Raw genomic sequence first — 19,526 nt, 5'->3', positions numbered from 1 at the left:
TTTTCTTTTGTTTTGTTGGGGTAGGGGGAATTTTCTTAGGTTTTTTTGTTTTGGTTTGGTTTTGATTTTTTTTTGTGTGTGTTTTTTTTTTTGTTTACACTTTGGCACTGCTTTTACACAGCTCATCATGCCAAGAAAGTATTTGATTTGAATTTTATCAGGCACTACAGGCTGACAAAATTAAATCTAATTAGCAAATCCCTCTGCTCTTGAGCGTCCCATCCAGAAGGATTGTACCTTCTAGTCTTAACCTAACTATAGGAACTCAAGTTATTTCAGCCATTACAGATTTGATAATACCCTGGAAATATTTATAGAAATTGGATTTTCACTGTTTCAAGCATGTTTTCAAGAGCACCTGCCCAACACTTCATGCAGATTTTGAGACCTACATTAGCCATGGACCATGATGTCAACCAAATAGCTCTGTCAAAATCTGCCAGACCCAAGTTCTGCCAAAAAAAATATGCAAATTGCGTTTTCCCCAGGCACTCTGGGCTTCCCAGAGGATTGATTACAACTGCTAAGGATGTGTAGGGCTTCACCGAGCAAACAACAAACCTCAGATTTCCTTGGGAAGTAATACAGACGCCTGTGCAACCAGCAGAGCTGGGTTGTGCTGCAAGGGACTGGGAAACAGCTCTGTGGACCCTAGCTCTAATGCTTTCTTCCCTGCAGTGAGCTGAACTATGGCTGCCTGAAGATAACAAAAGTACAAGTCACAACGGTTATGGTGTCAATAACTGGAAGCAAAGGAAGTTACAAGAGAGATTTATATTAAATATTTAGACAAATACCTTTGTATATTATAACCATTCATATGTATTTATTTAAAACCAACCAATGATTCAAATTCTTCTCTCCTTTACAGACAACAGCAGCAAACACAGGGTAGCAAATCAGGTATCAACCATTTGTTTTTATAGTGTCGTCTTCACAAAAAAATATCTTGTTGTAGCTATGTAATTTGCATCAGCCATAGCCGGATCTGAGGTAAATAACTCAACTTCCCTGCTTAGGTCTGATGAAAGGAGAAGACATAATTATAGCAGATCAATGGCATAATATATTCAATACTGTTACTAGTACAAGCACACCTACTTAATAATCAGTTGACTTAGCAGTTTTTTTAATTAAATATTAAAATTTATTTTATGGGTCTGGAATGTGAGAACAAAAAGCACCATACAAATCAGATCAAGACCACAACTTTGTGAGTGGTACTGGGCAAAGGAAATTATGAATTCAATAAAATCCAGAAATAAAAAGGTAGAAACGCATTTTGCCTTAATCATCAAAATGGATAAACTCCTGACTTGGCTGTATTAAAAAACTGAATTAAATATGTTTAAAGTAAGAAAAAAAGGCCTTTAAAATGGTATTTCTATAGCACTGACCATGAACTCAGGCCTATACAGAACACAAAAGAAGTCAGTCCTTGTGCTAAATATATTTTAGCAGATGAAGTCTGTAGCTCTGTAACTGGTTGCACATACCATGAGTTTATTTTCAGAACTGAATCCTAACCAGGATAATGAGTGTAAACACAAACTTTAAGTCAACCAGGAAAATCACGGCAGTGTGTTATCGACATATTTGTTTGATGTCTAGAAAGCTCAAAATGATTGTCAAGAAAGTGTCAGAGGAAAAGTAACAGAATATTTTATGGAAACTACACCCATAAGAAATTCATACTTTTTCCTAATATTTTTACAGAAGTAAACTAACAGCATAATACTTTTTCTCATTCTTGTTATAGCTTTTGTCCTAAGACTGCAGCACCAGGTTTTAATGCCTGTAATAGCATGCATATTATTGTTTGATATGCTGGAAAGCTTTAACCTTGAAGTATTATGATACATCACTGCCTAGCGAGAAATTATTGTTCTCTTCCTGTATGATGATAAAGTTGTAAAGCAAGAAAAATTAAAAGCCAACAAACCTGAAATAACATCTACTCCTGCTTTTTTCCAAAGAAGCATTTTCAACATATATTTTTTTTTTTAGTGGGCACCTAAAGATTCTAGGAGGGTGCAGAATTTGCGTAGTGAATATGATATTACTATAATTCCAAGAATTGTTTTGTTGTTCTTAATTTACCTTTCACAGCACACTCAGAATGAGCCTGTGCACACTCACGGCTATGGAAGCTGCAGGCTGAAAACCACTGTTGAATATAGAGCGCTAGGAATTAAAATAATTTCACGTCAACACTGTAGCCTTATTAAGAAGAAAAAAATCTATATAAATATATCTTCAAACTCACAAGTCTCAAGGGAAATAAAGGATTCTTTTCAATTAATAAAATGTTCGTTCCTACTCACAGATGCCATTCTGTCAAGTCCAGCTGTTCCTTTGCCTCAGGAACTAAATCCAGTTCAGTAATACCTGTGCCAGGGAAGACTTTCCAATTCCTCATAACGTTGCTGGTCAAAAACCCAAAAGGGATACTGGGACCTCCCCCAACTCTGTTATGTTAAGGGGTCAAGCCTGACCTCTGCACTTGCCTTGAACCTGTGCCTCCATTATTTAAGACCAGGACTGTGATCCCTGAGGCTTTCCAGCTGGAAGAACCTTCCCACGGCACACAAATTCCCTTATCTGGGTGCACGACTGTGTCCTCGACGTGCACTGGAATGGGATCTGGTCACAGGTGGACACCCATCAACCCAGCTCTTTGGCAAAGCAGGACTAGGGGATATGTTGCAGGGAATTCCCACCCTGTGGTCCACTCATAACCTTCACTTTCAAGTTCTTTGAAGAGTCCTGGTTCCTCTAATAGGCACTGTTTGAAATGTTGCAAAGGCCTTAGGCACAGAGAAACCACTGACTATCCCATTTTGTTCCAATGCATTTCACCTGCAAGTTTTTTTATTCCTTGTTGTTGTTGTTGTTTCTTCCTGGCACAGCAGTTTTAGTAGATATTTTCCCATTCTTCATAACCTTGCAAAATGAGCCTTGCAACTATGGCACCACAAGAGAGAAAACAAGGCCAGGGACTGGAATTCATTACCATAAATCATAATATACTTCCTTCCCTTGACATCTCAATTAAAAGCAGTAACAGGTATTATGGGAGGGGTGTGTGTGTGTGTGTAGATTGAAAAAGTACCAGAGGAAATATTTAAAGTTGGTCTTTATCTCTTGTCTTCCTATTATATTCCCAGGTTTGTCACAGAATTCAAAGAAATCCTGCCAACTAATATTGCTGAAGAATGATTTGTAAACATTTATATTTATCTAATTCCCTCCTTATTACAGCCTCATCCAACACAGTTGGAATAGTATGTTCCTTTGTTCATAATTAATTAATTCTTGTTTTACAAAATACACTTAAAACATATCTGGGAAAAAAATACTAGGGAGCAGATAAATAAAACATGTACAAATCCAAATAATGCTCGTTATACACAGTAGCTTCAACCTCACAGGCTGACTTTGTTCACTGGCCAACCACACTGAAGTGAGGAGGGCAAACTGGCAGAAATTGTACAGGTTTCTTGCCTGGAGCTTACTGGGAAGTACTGGATCCTTGGCTGCATTCTAGAGCAAGATCTACAAAGATGAACTCTTCTTGTGAAATGAATTGGCAAGTTCTCATGAGGTGTTCTTTATACATTTTTTTTTCTCACTAACCCTACCCTCAAGTTTTCTTTTCCTCTGCTCTTTTTTTTTTTCTATTTTTTTTTTTTTTTTATTATTATTTCTCCCTCTTCTTTCTGGTTGCTGCCAATAACTTTGCCAGATTGTTTTTTTCCTAGGTTCTCACACCCAGAAGGGTGTCTTTCTACAAAACATCTCCAAGATACTGACTGGGTCTTTTTATCTCTTTTTCCATATTTAAGCTCTCATAACTGAAACATCTGTTTCTGTTCAACCTTACTCTGCCAATACTTGTTCAAAATGATGCCTGAAACATCAATTTCCTGCTCTTACAGGCCTTGAAACTGGACTTCTGCCGTTCTGGTTAAGTACTCTGACCATAGTGGATATTTTAATTGGCAGAATCTCACTAACTGTACCAATTCTGTAGGATGCAGGAGATCCAAAGTATAAATGCATGCCCTGCATACGTTTTGACTGAATGGCAAGAGATAACATTGGATATATACAAACTGTAGTTTGATTCTGTCATTCTTCCTTTGCATCTTTCCACATGCCTCTCTACCATCCACCAAAACTTGTGTCTGTCGTGTCCCACTCACCATGAAATATCACCCTCTGTTCCTACACCTCCATAGACCCCCCTTTTCCATTTATCAAATTTCCACAGTAGCAGCTTTGTGTTACTCCCAGACTTCCCCTTAGCTGCAGGAGGAACTGTCTGTATGTACTTCTGTCTCTTTAAATGCTTAAAAGTTAAAAATGCTTCCCCTTACAACATTTACACAAATATTGATGACTCTTAAATCTAGCAATTAGTACCCTGAGCCACTGCCTGTCACAACAAGCAAATACTGATTCTTTTGTTCCTTTTCTATCTGTATACTACAGCTAACTCTAGCTGATCTTTGGATCGTAAGTTTGCTGAACAAAACACTGTCTATGTTTTATTTGATGTTCATGAAGGGTTTGCTACAGAAGATTTCTGTTTCTGTGGCTTGGGGCTAAACTTACTAAAGTCTGTAAGCTTTTAAAAATATCTATTTGTTTATATAAAGCTTGAAAGATGATACCTTGAGACAGAATATCATCTAAAGAGAGGTGTATTTTTGGAATCACTAATGAAGGTTAGAACTAAGGAATGACAGTAAACTCTATCTTTAAATGGTGTGAAACCTGTGCTACAATATCTGGTCTGGGACAGAGGGCCACCGTGAAGTGTATGGCCAGTATTTAGACAGAAGCTGTGTCCAAACCTAACTTATTTGAGGTGGTAATGGGTTTTTTTTGCCCTTGAAGAGTCTGAGTTCTGACCATGTGAAGGATCTCTTTTCCTGTTTAAAATTAGGTGAAGGTATGAATGGGGGGGTCATTTTAGACTCAAACCTATGGTATTTCTCACTCATTCAAGGGGAAATTTGTTTGCCTGACTCCTGCAGGAAAACAGGGTTGGTTTTTTTTTAATTATTATTATTATTTAATTAGGTTTGATGTTTAATTTAGATTTATCAAGGCCTTCTTGCTATCTGGAGAGGAATTCCTCCCCCTGTCCCCCATTAGTTACTCCTAATAGATATCTGTAATAATCAGGGTTTGCTTTTGGTAACAATTTGGCTGTTCACAACATAACAACATATAGTGTTACTATCTTTCCATGAAAATGCTAGAAATCCCAATATGTCATCTAAAATTCTAATTCCTAATAGGTTAAAGTGTACAGGGAATCTCTGTCCCTCAAATCCATTGTGAACAGGTCTTAACCCTGAAGAAAGCCAGTGATCTCTGCAGACCACCATATCTTTTGTAGTTTACTACATTAATTCTGCTCCAAACAGCCTTTCAGTACTGTTGAGCAATAAGATAGATTATCTTTTTAAAAGAACAACAGCAACAGTAATATTTCCCTATTTCTAAATTTTTAGATTCTACAAATTTCTTGCCTTGTCCCACATTGCATAGCCCTTACTAGAAACTATTGACAGGAACAAAGATCATCAAAAGACAGTATAAACTAGGCAAACTTATATGAAAAAAGTTTTTTCAAACTGCATGAAAAAGCAACATTAGAAATAAGAAGAATTCATTAGTTGTGCCTCTAGTCAATCCTCTAACTGAATACAAAGATGATCAATCTACCTCATCAGCAAATTTTAGGATGTTATTTCTACTATCCCTGTCTAACAACATCAGGGCACATTGCGGATTTCTTCCCTGTGTTTCATGTTCCAAACATTGAAAAAGTCTGCTGGTTTTACTTGTGAGAACACCTGTTTCATCATCCAGCCGTTATGCCAACACTGCTTTTAATCTGGTTTTATTTTTTGTGCTCTGTGGGTGAGTCTAAATATTTACAGACGTCACTATTAGTGCTTCCCTCACTTCCGTTTTCAACACCATCACTCAATGCAATGAGTAAACCACACCAACATCCAGTGTAATTTTTCCAAACAATTCTTTACAACCTTCAGGTTTATCCAAGTTTCCCTCCTTATTTACTTCTAGTTTCCAAGTTCTAGTTACCACTAACAGTTTGCTTTATTATATGATTCCTTCCTGAGAAAGCTTTTAATGGCAGTTTATACTGAAATAATCTACTGGCTTTTCTCATTCATCCAGCTTTGCTTTGTGCTGATTTGTGAGATGAGACATTAACCATGGTTGCTTCAGGGATACTACCTCTTTCACCCTTCTACTGGTGCACATCTGTGAGAATAAAGCCCACATAAAAACAGCTCATATACCACAAGCTGTCACATCCCTTGTAATCTGTCTCTGCAGAGTGCAGTGCAACTTTCTGTTTCTTCCATAAACTGAGCCAGAGAATGCAATATTTTTTCCATGTTTTTGTACATATATGTAAGAGAATTTACCCTGCACTTCATCCTCAGCACATGCTCTCTTCAGCATTGCTGTTTTCTGCCTTTTCAGTACAGACCTAATTCTGGAGAGCTGGCTCCTTTCTTGCTTTCCAGACTGCCACACCATGTCTTTCCTCTCCTCCCACTCTTATGGCAACATGTAGAGAAAAGAAACTCTTGATATCTAAAGCTCATCACTTTGCTGCATTTAAGTTAGCGCTCTTTAGGCTGCTGAAGCTCCTTCTTGCAGCACTGTTGCTCCAGTTAGCTACAGCTAGGGAAGCAATAACTGATGCTTGTAGTGCCCCTGCTGAGACTCCGCAGAACTGAGGTTCCACATGATATAGGTAAAATTAACACGCCTGTCTCCTAATGAAAGTTTTCAACAACTCTGCTCTCATAGCTCAGCTCAACATGCAAAGATCAGAGCAGGAACTCAGACTCATTTCCTATTATATAAATTCAAATACATAATTCATATTCATCGCTATGAACATGGCTTTTGCTATTCAGTGCATGTACACAATACATACACCAAAGTCAATATTTATAAAAAAATCCATAGGAATCCATTGGAAAATCCATGGATTAGACTATCAGTTATACTTTGCTCTACAGCACTCCCCAAGGTCCTTCCCATGACACGCTCAAAGGGATGAATGATTTTCCATTATCTTTTATTCAGCTGACATGTTTCACTACAACTCTTCATAATTCAGTCTTCAGGGATTCTCAAATATTTGATCAGATGCACAATTTTTCGCTACCTGTTCTTGAATTCTTCTCTTGAATGGAGCAATATAAGCAATGCTTGACATTTCTTATTAACGGAGTTCTGTGAAATACAAAAGAGCCAGATAACTTCCACTATGTTATCAACTTCAGGAATCTATTTATCTCACAGGAGGTACCAAATACCTGCAAAAGCCCATGATTTTTTGGAAAGGAATGTATTTCACAATGATTCAGGTGCATATCTGGAGATAGATGTAAACCAGGCAATGTATGGCACCATGTCATACAGTTTAGGGTTGCTAAACATTTCTTTTTCTTGGAAAGATGTTAAGAGCTGCAGGATGCAGTTAGAGAAGTCTTGCTTTCTTGTTAGGGTTGCCATTTTGCAATCGTTGATATTTTTTTGGCATATGTTTCCTCTAAATTCTGTAAGCTTCTTGTCTGCCTTTTTAATACAATCTTACAGTTTCGGAGAAGGGCACAGTCTAATTTCATCTGCAGTTTAGATGAAAGAGAAATGGGTAAAAAGAGCACCGTATCATTCATCATTATACTTGCTGTAAAGAGCCATAAAATTCTCCTCTGGATGCCTGACACTTGGGAAGTGCACTTCTTCCCAGTGGGGAAGCCAGAAACTTGGCAAGTCCCTGCACTCAGTTCTCCTCAGTTTCTGGCTCGGTCTGTGCTCACTGCTCAACTCCTCACCTTTCCTACAACTGTTCTAATAGAAAAAAAAAATCAAATTACTCAAAATAAAACCACAAACAAACTGGGCAGGTTAAATTCACAACATCTGGTATTCTGCAAAAAAACCACCATGGAATATTATTTTTAATATTTCTATGCTTGATTTCTCCTTATGAAACAGCAGGACATAACAGCAGGTAACATAAGAGCAACAAAATATTAAGGGAACATCTATAGGGCCAATTCTGTTATATCTTGGGCAAAGCTGCTATTTTTATTTTTTAAATGAACAAAAAGGTGCCTGATTCTTAGCTTCTCAAGTTAAGCAGTAAGCAAGTAAATAGATGACAAACCACATTTCAGACAAAAATATAAAGGCCAGCAGATCCTACTGAGATGCTAAAGAATGCTCAGAGAGCATAGTCTGGGGATGTGCAGCCTTGCTAGGACTTTTTACACAGATCTTGAAGCCATACGCTTGTAGCCTATGTGTATGAATACAGTAATTGTTAGGTGAAGCCCAGAGCAAAGTCCATGGGCAGGACTCATCATAACAAGTGATTACAAACAAGCAGAATGCATATCTAGAAACACACCTAAAGCAAGTATTCGAGATTTGACTCATTTGGATCCTGATATATGTTTACCACTACTCCTTGTGTTCAGATTTTTTTTTTTTTTAATTAAGGTACCATGACATGCCCTGAATTAACACACTTGCGTGTCTTTAATGAGTTTTAGTCATGCTAGGGATTTTAATGCATACATAACATGCAAAAGGCTTTCCTGTTACACAAAATTTATTTAAGCCACACTAGGAATCACTTGGAACACAGAATATAAGTAAATCCTTTTCTCCTCCCCTTGTTGTTTTATTTCCATAACTTTCTAGGATAGATCAGCTGTTAAGCTTTTTAGTTTTGAGGAGAATCCAAAGGAAAGGATTACTGTGATATACACGTTATTGAGGAAGTAATTTGCAGGAAAGGGAGGCATTTATACAGTCCTTGGCCAGCTCCTGGGTTATTTAGAGTCGTTCAGAGCATCTGACAGAGATCTGCTTCAGTCTCTGGGTTTTGTCTGCCTTAAAGCACTGAATAAAACATAGGCTGGTCCTAACTGATGCAGACCAGAGCCTCTTAAACATATACTTCTGTAACACTCAGAGTCAGACAGTCAAGTTTAATTCCCCCAGTGTATAGCATAGCAACACTCAGATATGATAAGCAACAGTACACAGGACCACATTTAGAGCCTCATAGCATCCCTCTCTTAAATAAGTGATTGTCACACTCTTTGTCCAGTAACAAGGATTCTTTTCAAACTCCATAAAAACAGTCTTTCTTGTTCATATGTTGAAGACTTTCAGCCTAAGCTGTAGCTTAAAGAGCTTTTTCCCTTTTTGAGCCGAGTACTTCAATGTGACTGATTTAAGCAGAATTCTCCTGTCCTCCCTCTTTAATGAAAGTACCTAAGCTGTTATGCCTCATCAGTCATACAGATTTCTCCTCTCCTTTATTCATTTTTTATCCCTGCTGTGGGAACGACACCTGCTCTTCTAGCAGCTGTCTCTTTTTCCAAACCTGCTCACCAGGATACAGTACATCAGGGTGCAGTATACATGCTGTAGGGGTGGTTTGAATTACACGTCAAAAGTCTCATGAGAGAATCATTTGTCAGGAAAACCCTTGTCAGGATGGTCTCAAAACTAAACCTGCACACTCTCTTGCTGACTATCAAGAGGACCACAAATCACTGTAACTCTTAGAAGTCTATTGTACAAAGATAGATCCAATTCTGTTGACCAGTGGCAGTACCTCATTCATCTCTGGATTTCTACCACTTATGAAACCAAACAGGGGAAAAAAGCATTTGCAAAAGCATCTCTGTGTAATTATGAGACAGCTCAGCACACATATCAAAATCTGTCCCAGTCATGCCTATCCCATTACAAGCTAGACAAATCCTTGAATAAAAATGTTCATTTCAGGTACCCTATTAGGTTTACCGACACTGAGTGACTTCGTCTAATCATACTGGATTTCATTGTGGTTACTACTTAAATGTATGCAGAGCTTTCTCATGGAAAGTCCATAAGCCAGATTAGTAATGTACAGAAGAGCCTCAACTGAACAGGAATAATTGATGCTTCATACCTTATTGCACAAAGCCCAACAAGACCCAAAAGGTGGTCCTGCAGGGCTGCACCACGCAGCCACACTCCTTGTTTGCACCCACCTTGAGCACCCTGAGCCTGGGGCACCAGAGGGGACTGGCAGAGCTCATGGTGTCCAAATAGTGACTGGTGCTCATACATTACTGTGTGAGTCTGGCCGTTTAGCACTTGGCAGGCCCTTTGAGAGTGCTGAAGTCAGCTGTTCCCAGTCTAACCTATCATTTGCTATGTAACTCTCCAGCCACCTAATCTGTCCTGCATGTGCAATCAGCCCTGCTCAGATTGCATTTCCTCCTGAAGCACTGATTGCACTCAACAGCAGCAGAGGAGGCATATCTTTCCCTCTTAAAAAAAATAATTAAAAAAAAATAAAACCCAACAAATTATGTTTCTCAAAAAGCTGTGAGGCAGAGGTCTTCCCTCATGTGAATAAAAATAGAGTACGTAGGCAGGAACCTCCCATCTGTTTTTGCTGTACTGGGGAGGTGAGCAGGACACAAGGCATCCCCCACACCCAGGGCTTCAGCTGTCTGGGTTTGGGGCCAGCCTCCAAACTGCATAGCTGGAGGCCTTAAAGGAAGCCATAATGAGGAAAACTAGAGGTAGTCCCAGCAAAAGATGCCCCCCTTTTTGGGGGCCACTTGTCAGGCAAGGCTCTCATCCTCTGCCTCTGCCCGAGCTGCAGTGCAGCAGCATCTCAGCTGGGCTGCAACGCGGCAGTCAAGATATGGGCTTTGACCCACAGACCAGTTTCCCAGCCTAGCCTCAGACCTGCCTTGTCACTGTAATGTGGGCTCTCAGCTTAGCCTGGTGGCAACCCCCAAGCCCTCAGGATTGGGCTCCTGCCCTGCTGGCTGCATGATTACATGATGATCTTAAAGGTCTTTTCCAGCCTAAATGACTCTGTGATTGCGCTTGGCTCCCCACTCCCTTCCCCCAGCACAGCAGTCTGCCATGGCGCTCCCGGACAGCTGTCCACAGCACAGAGATGAAAAAGAGTGCAGGAGAAAAGAGAAGGAAAATCACAGGAGCTTTGTATGCACATAGATTTTTTAAAAAGTAATTAACAGCATCTAATATGTAGAATGCTTTGTCGCTGCCCAAAAATGAGTGAGACAACCTTTCTCTGTTAGTCTGCTAATAAATGCTGCGTACTGTTATTTATGGGGCCAGTGAGAACAGGTTTTATACTCATATACTTTTGGTAATAAAATCACCCATCAATATGTGTGCATAATTCTCATGAATGTCATTGTAACCCCATATGTTCTTGGGTCTGAAAGGCATCATGTGAATAAGCACTGGAAGCACTTGGCTGGTCATAACCAATTATGACCGAGAAGGTTGTAATTCGGCACACAGACCGAGGTCTATTAAAAAGCTATTAGATCATCTATATCAGCTCTTCAGCTGTGCTGAAACTGGACTTGGGCACGATTCATACATGTGCAGTCCACCATGCGTGCTGTGATCCCTAGACAGTCAGCATTCAGCAGTCCTTTTCCCACAGAGGCATCTCGACCTGCTCCAGAAGCTCTCCAGAGCCAGAGCTCCATGTCTGCCTGTGCGCAGCCTCTCCGAGCAGTTGGCAGTTGCTCACCTCTCACAAGCTTAACCAAGATCCAGAACCTGGCTGTTCTCCTTAGCACCTGCTGTCATATTCAAACATAATCCCAGTAAAGACAGAGATAGAGATAATGTGGTAAAACACACCTGGGTTGTGATTTCTTACCACTCAGTTCTTTTTAAAATCGCTTACCCTTCGAGCACGAGGCAGAAGAGGGAAGGCAGATCCACAGGCTAATGAGGTGCAAACTTGTCCCTTAAACTCCTAAGCCAACAGGCCAGGAGAAAGACATCATTGGTACCGTGGGCAAAGCGGTGAGCTTAGAGGGATGAACCGGGTTTTTGCTCGTGTTGCCAGCAAACACTGGGCTTTTTCTGCTCTGTGTTGCTAGCACCTCATTAAATGCTGTTTTGAACTCTGCCATCCTTTCTGCTGCAGGTCCTTTTGCGAGGATTTTGTCTGGTTCTCAGTCATATTGACAGGGTCAGAGTGCCTTCCATTCTCTATAAATTTCCGTATGTACTGGGGGACTTCCTCTGCTTTTCATATTTTAATTGCTATGTCAAAAAGAGTAATTCAGGGTCCTTTAGAAAACTCCCAGGGTGATTTGATCGAAGTCCCAAACATGACCTCTTCTCCTCTCAGTGAATTGCCAGACTGACTTTTATCCTTACATCGCTGAAACACTTGTATGCTTCACCTTTTTTTTCGTGTCTTTGGATGATTGCATGGACGTCGCTTGCGTTCTATTTCACCTAAGGAGGAAAAGGAAAGGTCAGTGTCTCAATCTGTATATCTCAACCTTTTCCAAGCATTGAAATTCAAGCCAAATTATATTTTTAAAAGAATGTATTTCTGCAAGGGTGAATGAGAGCCAGCTAGTTCACTGATCATTTTCCTTCAGTTTCAGGAATTTGAACTATTAATTTTTCCACCACTGCATCTAGACCTTCTCTAGATTAATGATGTTGAATATAGAAAACTTTAGGAGATATTATTAACTTTGTACTGAGCATGGATCAAGTGCACAGTCCAACACTGGACCTTGCCTTCTGTGCTAATGATAGTGATTTATCTCTAGTCTTTCATTATTCAAAAATAGTTTGCCACCCAAATATATGTCAATTAATTTGACTGCAAGACTCGACTCTGTAAGACAACATGTACAACTAGCACTGCTTCAAGGAAATAAAGGGCAACTTTATGACAGGATAATGTTTGTTAAGGGATTTTGTTCTAGTTGTTTGTACCGCAGAGCAGCAGTTGATGCTCTGTGGGATCATTTTCAATACATGTTTTTAATTGTGCTAGTGTTTCTTGCTTGATATAAATGGCAGGGTATTAAGTATGATTTTTAATAATCTGATTGGGACTACCCTTAAAGAGCCTACCAATGTGGTTTTAAAATTTCAATCTACTCTTTTCTTTCAAGTCATAGTATCAGACCATAGCTATTGCCTAGTATTTCTAGACAGTAGCTTTTGGGTTTATTCTTTGCTTCCTCTGCCATCCAACAAATTATTTTTTCTGACACCTTCTCCTTATTTAGTTCACTTATGATGCAACATGTATTTGTATTACTAAGCCTGTTAAATTTGCCTTAACAGTGGCTGGGGAGGTGAGGGGATAACATCTTGACCTCTGCGTACAACATGATCACGCCGTTCCCAGATTAGACTGCAAAACTCCTTCACATACCGTTTTTCATTAACCAGGCCTGGAGGTTCATAGTGTGCTCCTTCCCTTGAAAGTGAATGCAAAATGGCTGATCAAGACTCCTTTGTGATTCCACAGGACATGTTCCAAAACCAGAAGGTGGCCAGCAAGGTCTATCAACCAAAGGGCTAAAGCCTTTCTGTGCCTTTGAGACAGACGGTGTGCCTAGGCAGGTGGCTGAGCGCTCAGCAGGGCGGCAGGAAAGCTGCTCTGTCACTAGTTCCCCACACTGACGCCGAGTTGCAGTGTGGAAACTGCCTCAGTGCATTTGTCTAATTCAGAATTGTGTCCTCCCTTACCTGGCCTAAACAAAGAACCTTAGCACCTGCATCGTGGTACAACCGACATTTCCACAGGTTTCTCCTCTGGCACATTCAGAGAGATTATAGCAGGTACATGCAACAACGCTGTGCCTAGAGCAGCGGGATGAGGGCTTTACCTCCTTGGCTTTAGAGGGCCTTTGCACTTGCCCTCCTGCCTCCCAGGTGGGTGCGAAGCGGTGTGCAGGGTGGGTGCTGTTTCAGGAGCCTGGAGTACCTCGTGTGAGACTGTTGACTCAAAGGTGGCCCTGCAAGGCTGCCACAGAATTTTCCAGTTCAGTGTAGCTGTACATTTTAAGGGTTTAGCCCAAAGTGTCTAAAGTAATACTTATTTTCCTGAATGTTAATGTTTTCTATGAGAAGTTACCACTCTTCCATGAATGAGAAGCAGATTGCTTTTCTGCCATTTCTTCTTCTTCAACCTTTTAGCATCTCCGATTGTGTCATCTCCCAGCACCACCACAGCAATTGATAAAATCCCCTCAGGCCTTCCCCTAGACTAGAAATTTTCAAATTTTAGAATCCTTTTTGATCTTGCGCTCCAGTCTGGGAAAAGTAAACATCCACCCATGAGTAAATATGGTCCGGTGCTAGCAGCTTGTCTGCCAGTCCATAGCTTCCCTGCTGCTTCCCACAAGCTCCTGCCAGTCTCTGATATCAACTTATCATCACCATTGTGTTATTCCCTGTGGCTTTCCCACCTGCGGTTTAATTTCAAGCAGCTTGGACAGAATAATATCAAACAGAAAATAGAGGGACCCTCGATGCTCATTAGGAAAACATGAATATTTTATTTATTCTCCTCAGCATGCCCTTATCACTTTTCTGAAAGTACAGTAGAAACTCATGTGAAAGCTCATGCCAGTTCTGCTCCAAGTACTGTCCAATCCAGCCACTTAATGTAAGATCTTAATGATTATCATCCCTTTTCTCTTTGCATACTGAAGAGTTTCACACCTCTGACTGCAATTTTCATTTTTACTTAGTTGCCCCTGTATGTTTTGGGTTGGGATTTTTTCCCCTCTTTATTTAATTGACTGTCTAGCGTTTTTGACAGCTAGAGAACAGTTCATCTCCACCAGGGCAGACCCCCTCCCCAGTCCCAACCCCCTTGACCCTTAAGGCATTTCTGTGAAAGCAACTGCCATGAAAGCAATTTGATGTTGATCTGAGTCCAAGAAATAAACACAGTGTTCCACATACGCATGTTCTGAGCTATACTTTAAATGTCACATAATTTTAACTTTGTATATAACTGGAATGTTTCTCCCTGCAGCTTATACTTTTGCATTATGCATTTATGTAAAATGCATTTAGCCAGGAGAAATCCTTTGAAATTCTCATTTTTATTCCACAGGGGAAAATTAAGGACTGGCTTCTACTCATACAAATCCAGAAATAGTTGTCTGAGTTACTATATAATTTAATTCCTTAATTTGAATCTAAACTTAATGCCTCTTTCTTCCTTTGTCTGAAGGTGGATTGACTGACATAAAATCATCCTGTAACTGTTGTCTTTGATCAATACTTTTAGAGAATATATTTCCATTTTTTCTTTTCGTAATTGTTTTCTGAATACACCATCTGTGATAATATTAATTTTGATTACTTTTTACAAGATGCTACAGAATGATTTTTTTGTTCACAGTCTCATTCACTTCAACTTCATTTCTAATTCTTTAAACACTCAACAGTTGTATTTGTTGCAGCAATTTCTCATTTATGATGATGTATTTTCCTCTGCAGAAAATACCTTCCTGAATTTAACACTTATTCCATCTTTGTAAATCATGCAATGTGTACTTTCACTAGTCCATTTGCATACTTTTTTAAATAGCACACCAAACTGATAAGTGTGGCTGTCATTTACCTTCCAGATTTATAGAATATTTGATAAATTATCTCATCGTGTATTTAAATTTTCAGTATTTGCAAACACAGCAAAACAAAATGAAGGTTTCATGGTTGTATACACCAGTAAAATATTTATTGTTGTATCTGATATTCACTTCACAAAGTGATTTTCTAATTTTTCTGTGCAGCCAATGTTTAGCAGGTTTACACCTTTTGATGGAAGAATGTTCAAAAACGTACCCATGAAACTTTCTTCCCACTATTTCCCATGAAGCTTTGAGGACTTTAGCAAAACCAGCCCCAGGTATTCAGGTCAAGCCTGTGGGAAATGAGGAAATAACAAATCCACTACTTTTATGATATGGCTTGGCAAGGTAGAACTGGAGTTTAGAAAACCAAGAAAGAGTTGGATTAGTCTGGTTTTCTACATACCGTTCCTGTATTTTTCTTTCCACCTATCCATTCTTACAGTTCATCCACTGTTTATCCAGCTATCCTGTGCTATTCACGCACACTGCCTCACATACCAGCACAAGAGATTTGCAGTATCATAGCAAATTTTCCACAAACTTACATATTTTTTGAACTTGTTTATATGTACATTTACATATTTATATAGGAAAATAAATCTTGTAATCTATCAAAGCATTTTTTCCAATGTTCTTGTTCCAAAGGTAACACTTCAATGTTACCCTGTCTTTCAGTTATAGCTTTGGCTTACAAAACTAGATTTACAGTGGCTCAATGGCTCCCTACATTCACGTTTTGGCCACAGTTTGGGACCTTTGCCCGGATGGGGCTTACAGGATGCAGTTGCTCGTGCAATTGTTATTGTGCTGCTTGCAGTATATCCCCAGGAGCTCATACCAGCACACCGCCAGAAAGATGGGGCAGGGGAGTGGTGGGGGACTGCAGCACTAACTGAAAGCAGTACTCTGAATTGCCATGGTGTATTCCTATCAACAATTATTACGCTGAAAATTCAATAGGTTCTGGTATGAGGTGGATAACTCATCAGTTCCTCCAGGAGTTTATACAACTTGTTGATCTAATTTTGCAACAGGCAAGTTTTGGATTTCATTATAGAACTGGTCAACCTCCCACAACCCCACTGCCAAAAAACACTTATGGAGAAATACTATTCAAATAGAGAAAGAAGCTAAAAAGGTTTTCAGCAGAGCCCCTCACATATCCCATGGTTTCAGGGATTTTAAAGCTAAAGGGATAGTCAGACCATCTTGTCTGACCTTCCTGTCACAAGTGTTGGGATATGCTACCGAGCTAAAATGATGGGTTTGAAGGTTATCAGCATCAAGTAACACTCATGTTTACTTTCATTTCAGCCTTACTGATATGAAGAGTTAAGAATAGGCCTTTTATTGTATACATACAGAAAACAATTTGAGATGGTCTGGTCTTAGTTATAGCACACATGCATATATTCTGCTTAACCTGTAAAGAGCAAACATCACAGTGAAGGCAGATCTACTATCACTGAGAGCAAATCCAACAAGTGAGAAGAAAAAATTTCATCTAACAAATCATTGTGGTAGCAATGTCCCCACAATATTACCTGCTCAAATCCCTAGCCTTTTTTCCACCTTCCATTCCATCAGCTGCAGGCATGTACTGCTCTGTGCCCTGTCTCCCCTGGGACTCAGCTAAGCATGCCCTCCTAGCCTTCCATGCCCACTGACAGCCAATTTAAGTGGTGTGTAGGCGGCAGCAGCATTTGCTTTATTCTCCAGCTGCCTTGCAGATATTTTGGTGGACTTAGGGAGAGTAGAGGCTTACAAACACAGTAAAGGTCGTGGGATGTGTTACAACTCAATAAACCAAACAATCCAGAATAAGTCAAGCTCAGAAAAACAGGACAGAAAATAATAACGAAGAATATTCAACATTACTTTAAAAAGTAATGGTTCTTTGCCCAAACGTCAGTCCCCTGAACAAACACTCTCTAGGGCTACAGATAGTCCCTAATTTTTCCCTCCACAGTAAATACCTACAACAATTCCTAACAACAGCTGTTATGGCTTCAAAAGGTACACTTCCCTGAGGATGTCTTGCTTTCAAGAAAAATGGAACTATTTGATTTTCACTTAATGTATTGTGCAGATCATTGGTGTAATCTGCTCAGGAGGTGGGATGGGTGACCTGTTTTATCTGAGTTTCCAGCCTAAATCAGTTTCAACCCCACTGATCTGCTTTACCCCAAACTTCTCTTTCCACAGAACAGCACAACAGCAGCAGCTCTGAATGGGAGGTTTTGTATCAAACTGCACAGGTGCTTTGAAGTAAGAAAATAAATTTGAATATCCCAGTTTTAAAAACTCCTTCAGATGCTGAAGTCTATGGACGTGTAGTGTCGTGGACTTAGTAGAACAGGTTTTCTACAAACTCATAAAATACAGCACTTCGTATAAAAAGTACACAAAACAAATTACATCCCTCTATATCTTCCATCTGTATAAGCTACAAAACAATGCTCATTTCCATTTACTAAATGAATATGGCTATGCGAATTCTTTTTGAAATGCTACATGGTTTGGTTTTATGTTATCAGCGTGAGAAGTAGGTGTAATTTAATTGAAATTAAAACAGTAGTGACTTGCTATCTAGCAAAACAAATTGTGCAGCCCATTCCTTGCATACTGCTTATTAGTTTCCTTGGTAACTTGTAATCATTTGCCTTCCTAAAACAGATGAGATGTCAACAAATATGTACTGTAGTAGTGGTTTGATACATCAAAAAGAAAAGTGCTGTAATGACAGCATGATAAATCTTAACATGAAAACTTAATGGCCACATTAGTGACATACTAACTATAGTCTCAGATTCATGCTGTTCACCATTGCGTAGTTTTATTTCATAGCATGGTTGTGTCATGCAGTAGCATGTGAAGCACCTTCCAACACCCACTCTGAAATTAACTCCAGACAAAACGTTTAAAAGCTATGATTTTATATACTAATAAAATCTCACAATTAAACGATGGCAGCTCTTCCTAGAGTGATGCTACTAATTAGACAAATCTTATTTTGATTCATATTAGTTTTATATATTATGTCAACAAAGATAAAATCTTTATATGCTGACATACATGTATCCCCAAAATCTGGCAAGAAGCTCATCAGTGTCTCTACACACTTCTGACATTGTTTCTTTTTGAGCGAGTAGTATTAAAAAAGCAACCAAACAAAAACCCACCGGAGTTACTAAACTGGGAATAAAGAGAACAAAAGGAGTGTCGTCTCAGTTTGGGAGGAAACACCGGTCAGTGATTTCCAGAGCTTGAAACCAGATTTCTACCAGCTGTCTGCACGACTTGCAGTAACTAATGTTCACAGAGACAAAAGAAGGGGGAAAAATAAAATAAAATAAAATAAAATAAAGACAAAAGGAAATGAGTTGCGAAGAAGCTGGAAGCAAGGGTAGCTCTTGTCTACTTCGACATTAGTAAAGCCTTTGACACCATTGTCCACAGCATTGTCCTGGAAAAACTGGCTGCTCATGGCTTGGATATGTATGCTATGATGGGTAAAAAGCTGGTGGGATAGCCAAGGCCAAGAGGTGGTGGTGAATGAAGTTACATCCAGATGGTGGCCAGTCACAAGCGGTGTTCCTCAGGGCCCATTATCAGGCCCAGTCCTGTTTAATAGCTTTATCAACCATTTGGACAAGGGGACTGAGTGCACCCTCAGTCACCTTGCGGATGGCACCGAGTTGGGTGGGAGTGTTGATCTGCTGGAGCACAGGAAGGCTCTGCAGGGGGATCTGGGCAGCCTGGACCGATGGGCCAGGGCCAGCTGTATGAGGTTCAACACGGCTCAGTGCCGGGTCCTGCACTCGGGTCACACCAACCCCACGCGGCGCTACAGGCTGGGGAAGGGGGGCTGGGAAGTGCCTGGTGGAAAAGGACCTGGGGGTGCTGGTCAGCAGCTCGCTGAACTCGAGCCAGCAGTGTGCCCAGGTGGCCAAGAAGGCCAGCAGCAGCCTGGCTGGGATC

The 19,526-nt window shown here is 40.0% G+C and overlaps 1 long non-coding RNA gene across 1 annotated transcript in view; it reads right to left on the bottom strand.

Moving 5' to 3' along the window:
• The window catches only part of LOC308062881, a 55,541-nt gene that overhangs the window by 23,803 nt on the left and 12,212 nt on the right, over positions 1-19,526 (bottom strand). The window contains exon 1 of the long non-coding RNA XR_013927735.1: positions 562-19,526. This exon is cut by the window's right edge and continues 12,212 nt beyond it. This is a non-coding gene — a long non-coding RNA (uncharacterized lncRNA). The remainder of the gene's footprint in view (positions 1-561) is intronic.

The sequence above is a fragment of the Falco punctatus genome (assembly GCF_963210335.1).
Source record: "Falco punctatus genome assembly, chromosome: 4".
In the NCBI taxonomy this organism is placed as follows: Eukaryota; Metazoa; Chordata; class Aves; order Falconiformes; family Falconidae; genus Falco; species Falco punctatus.
The sequence above is the reverse complement of the archived record's forward strand: the minus strand, read 5'-3'. Positions and strand labels throughout refer to the sequence as shown.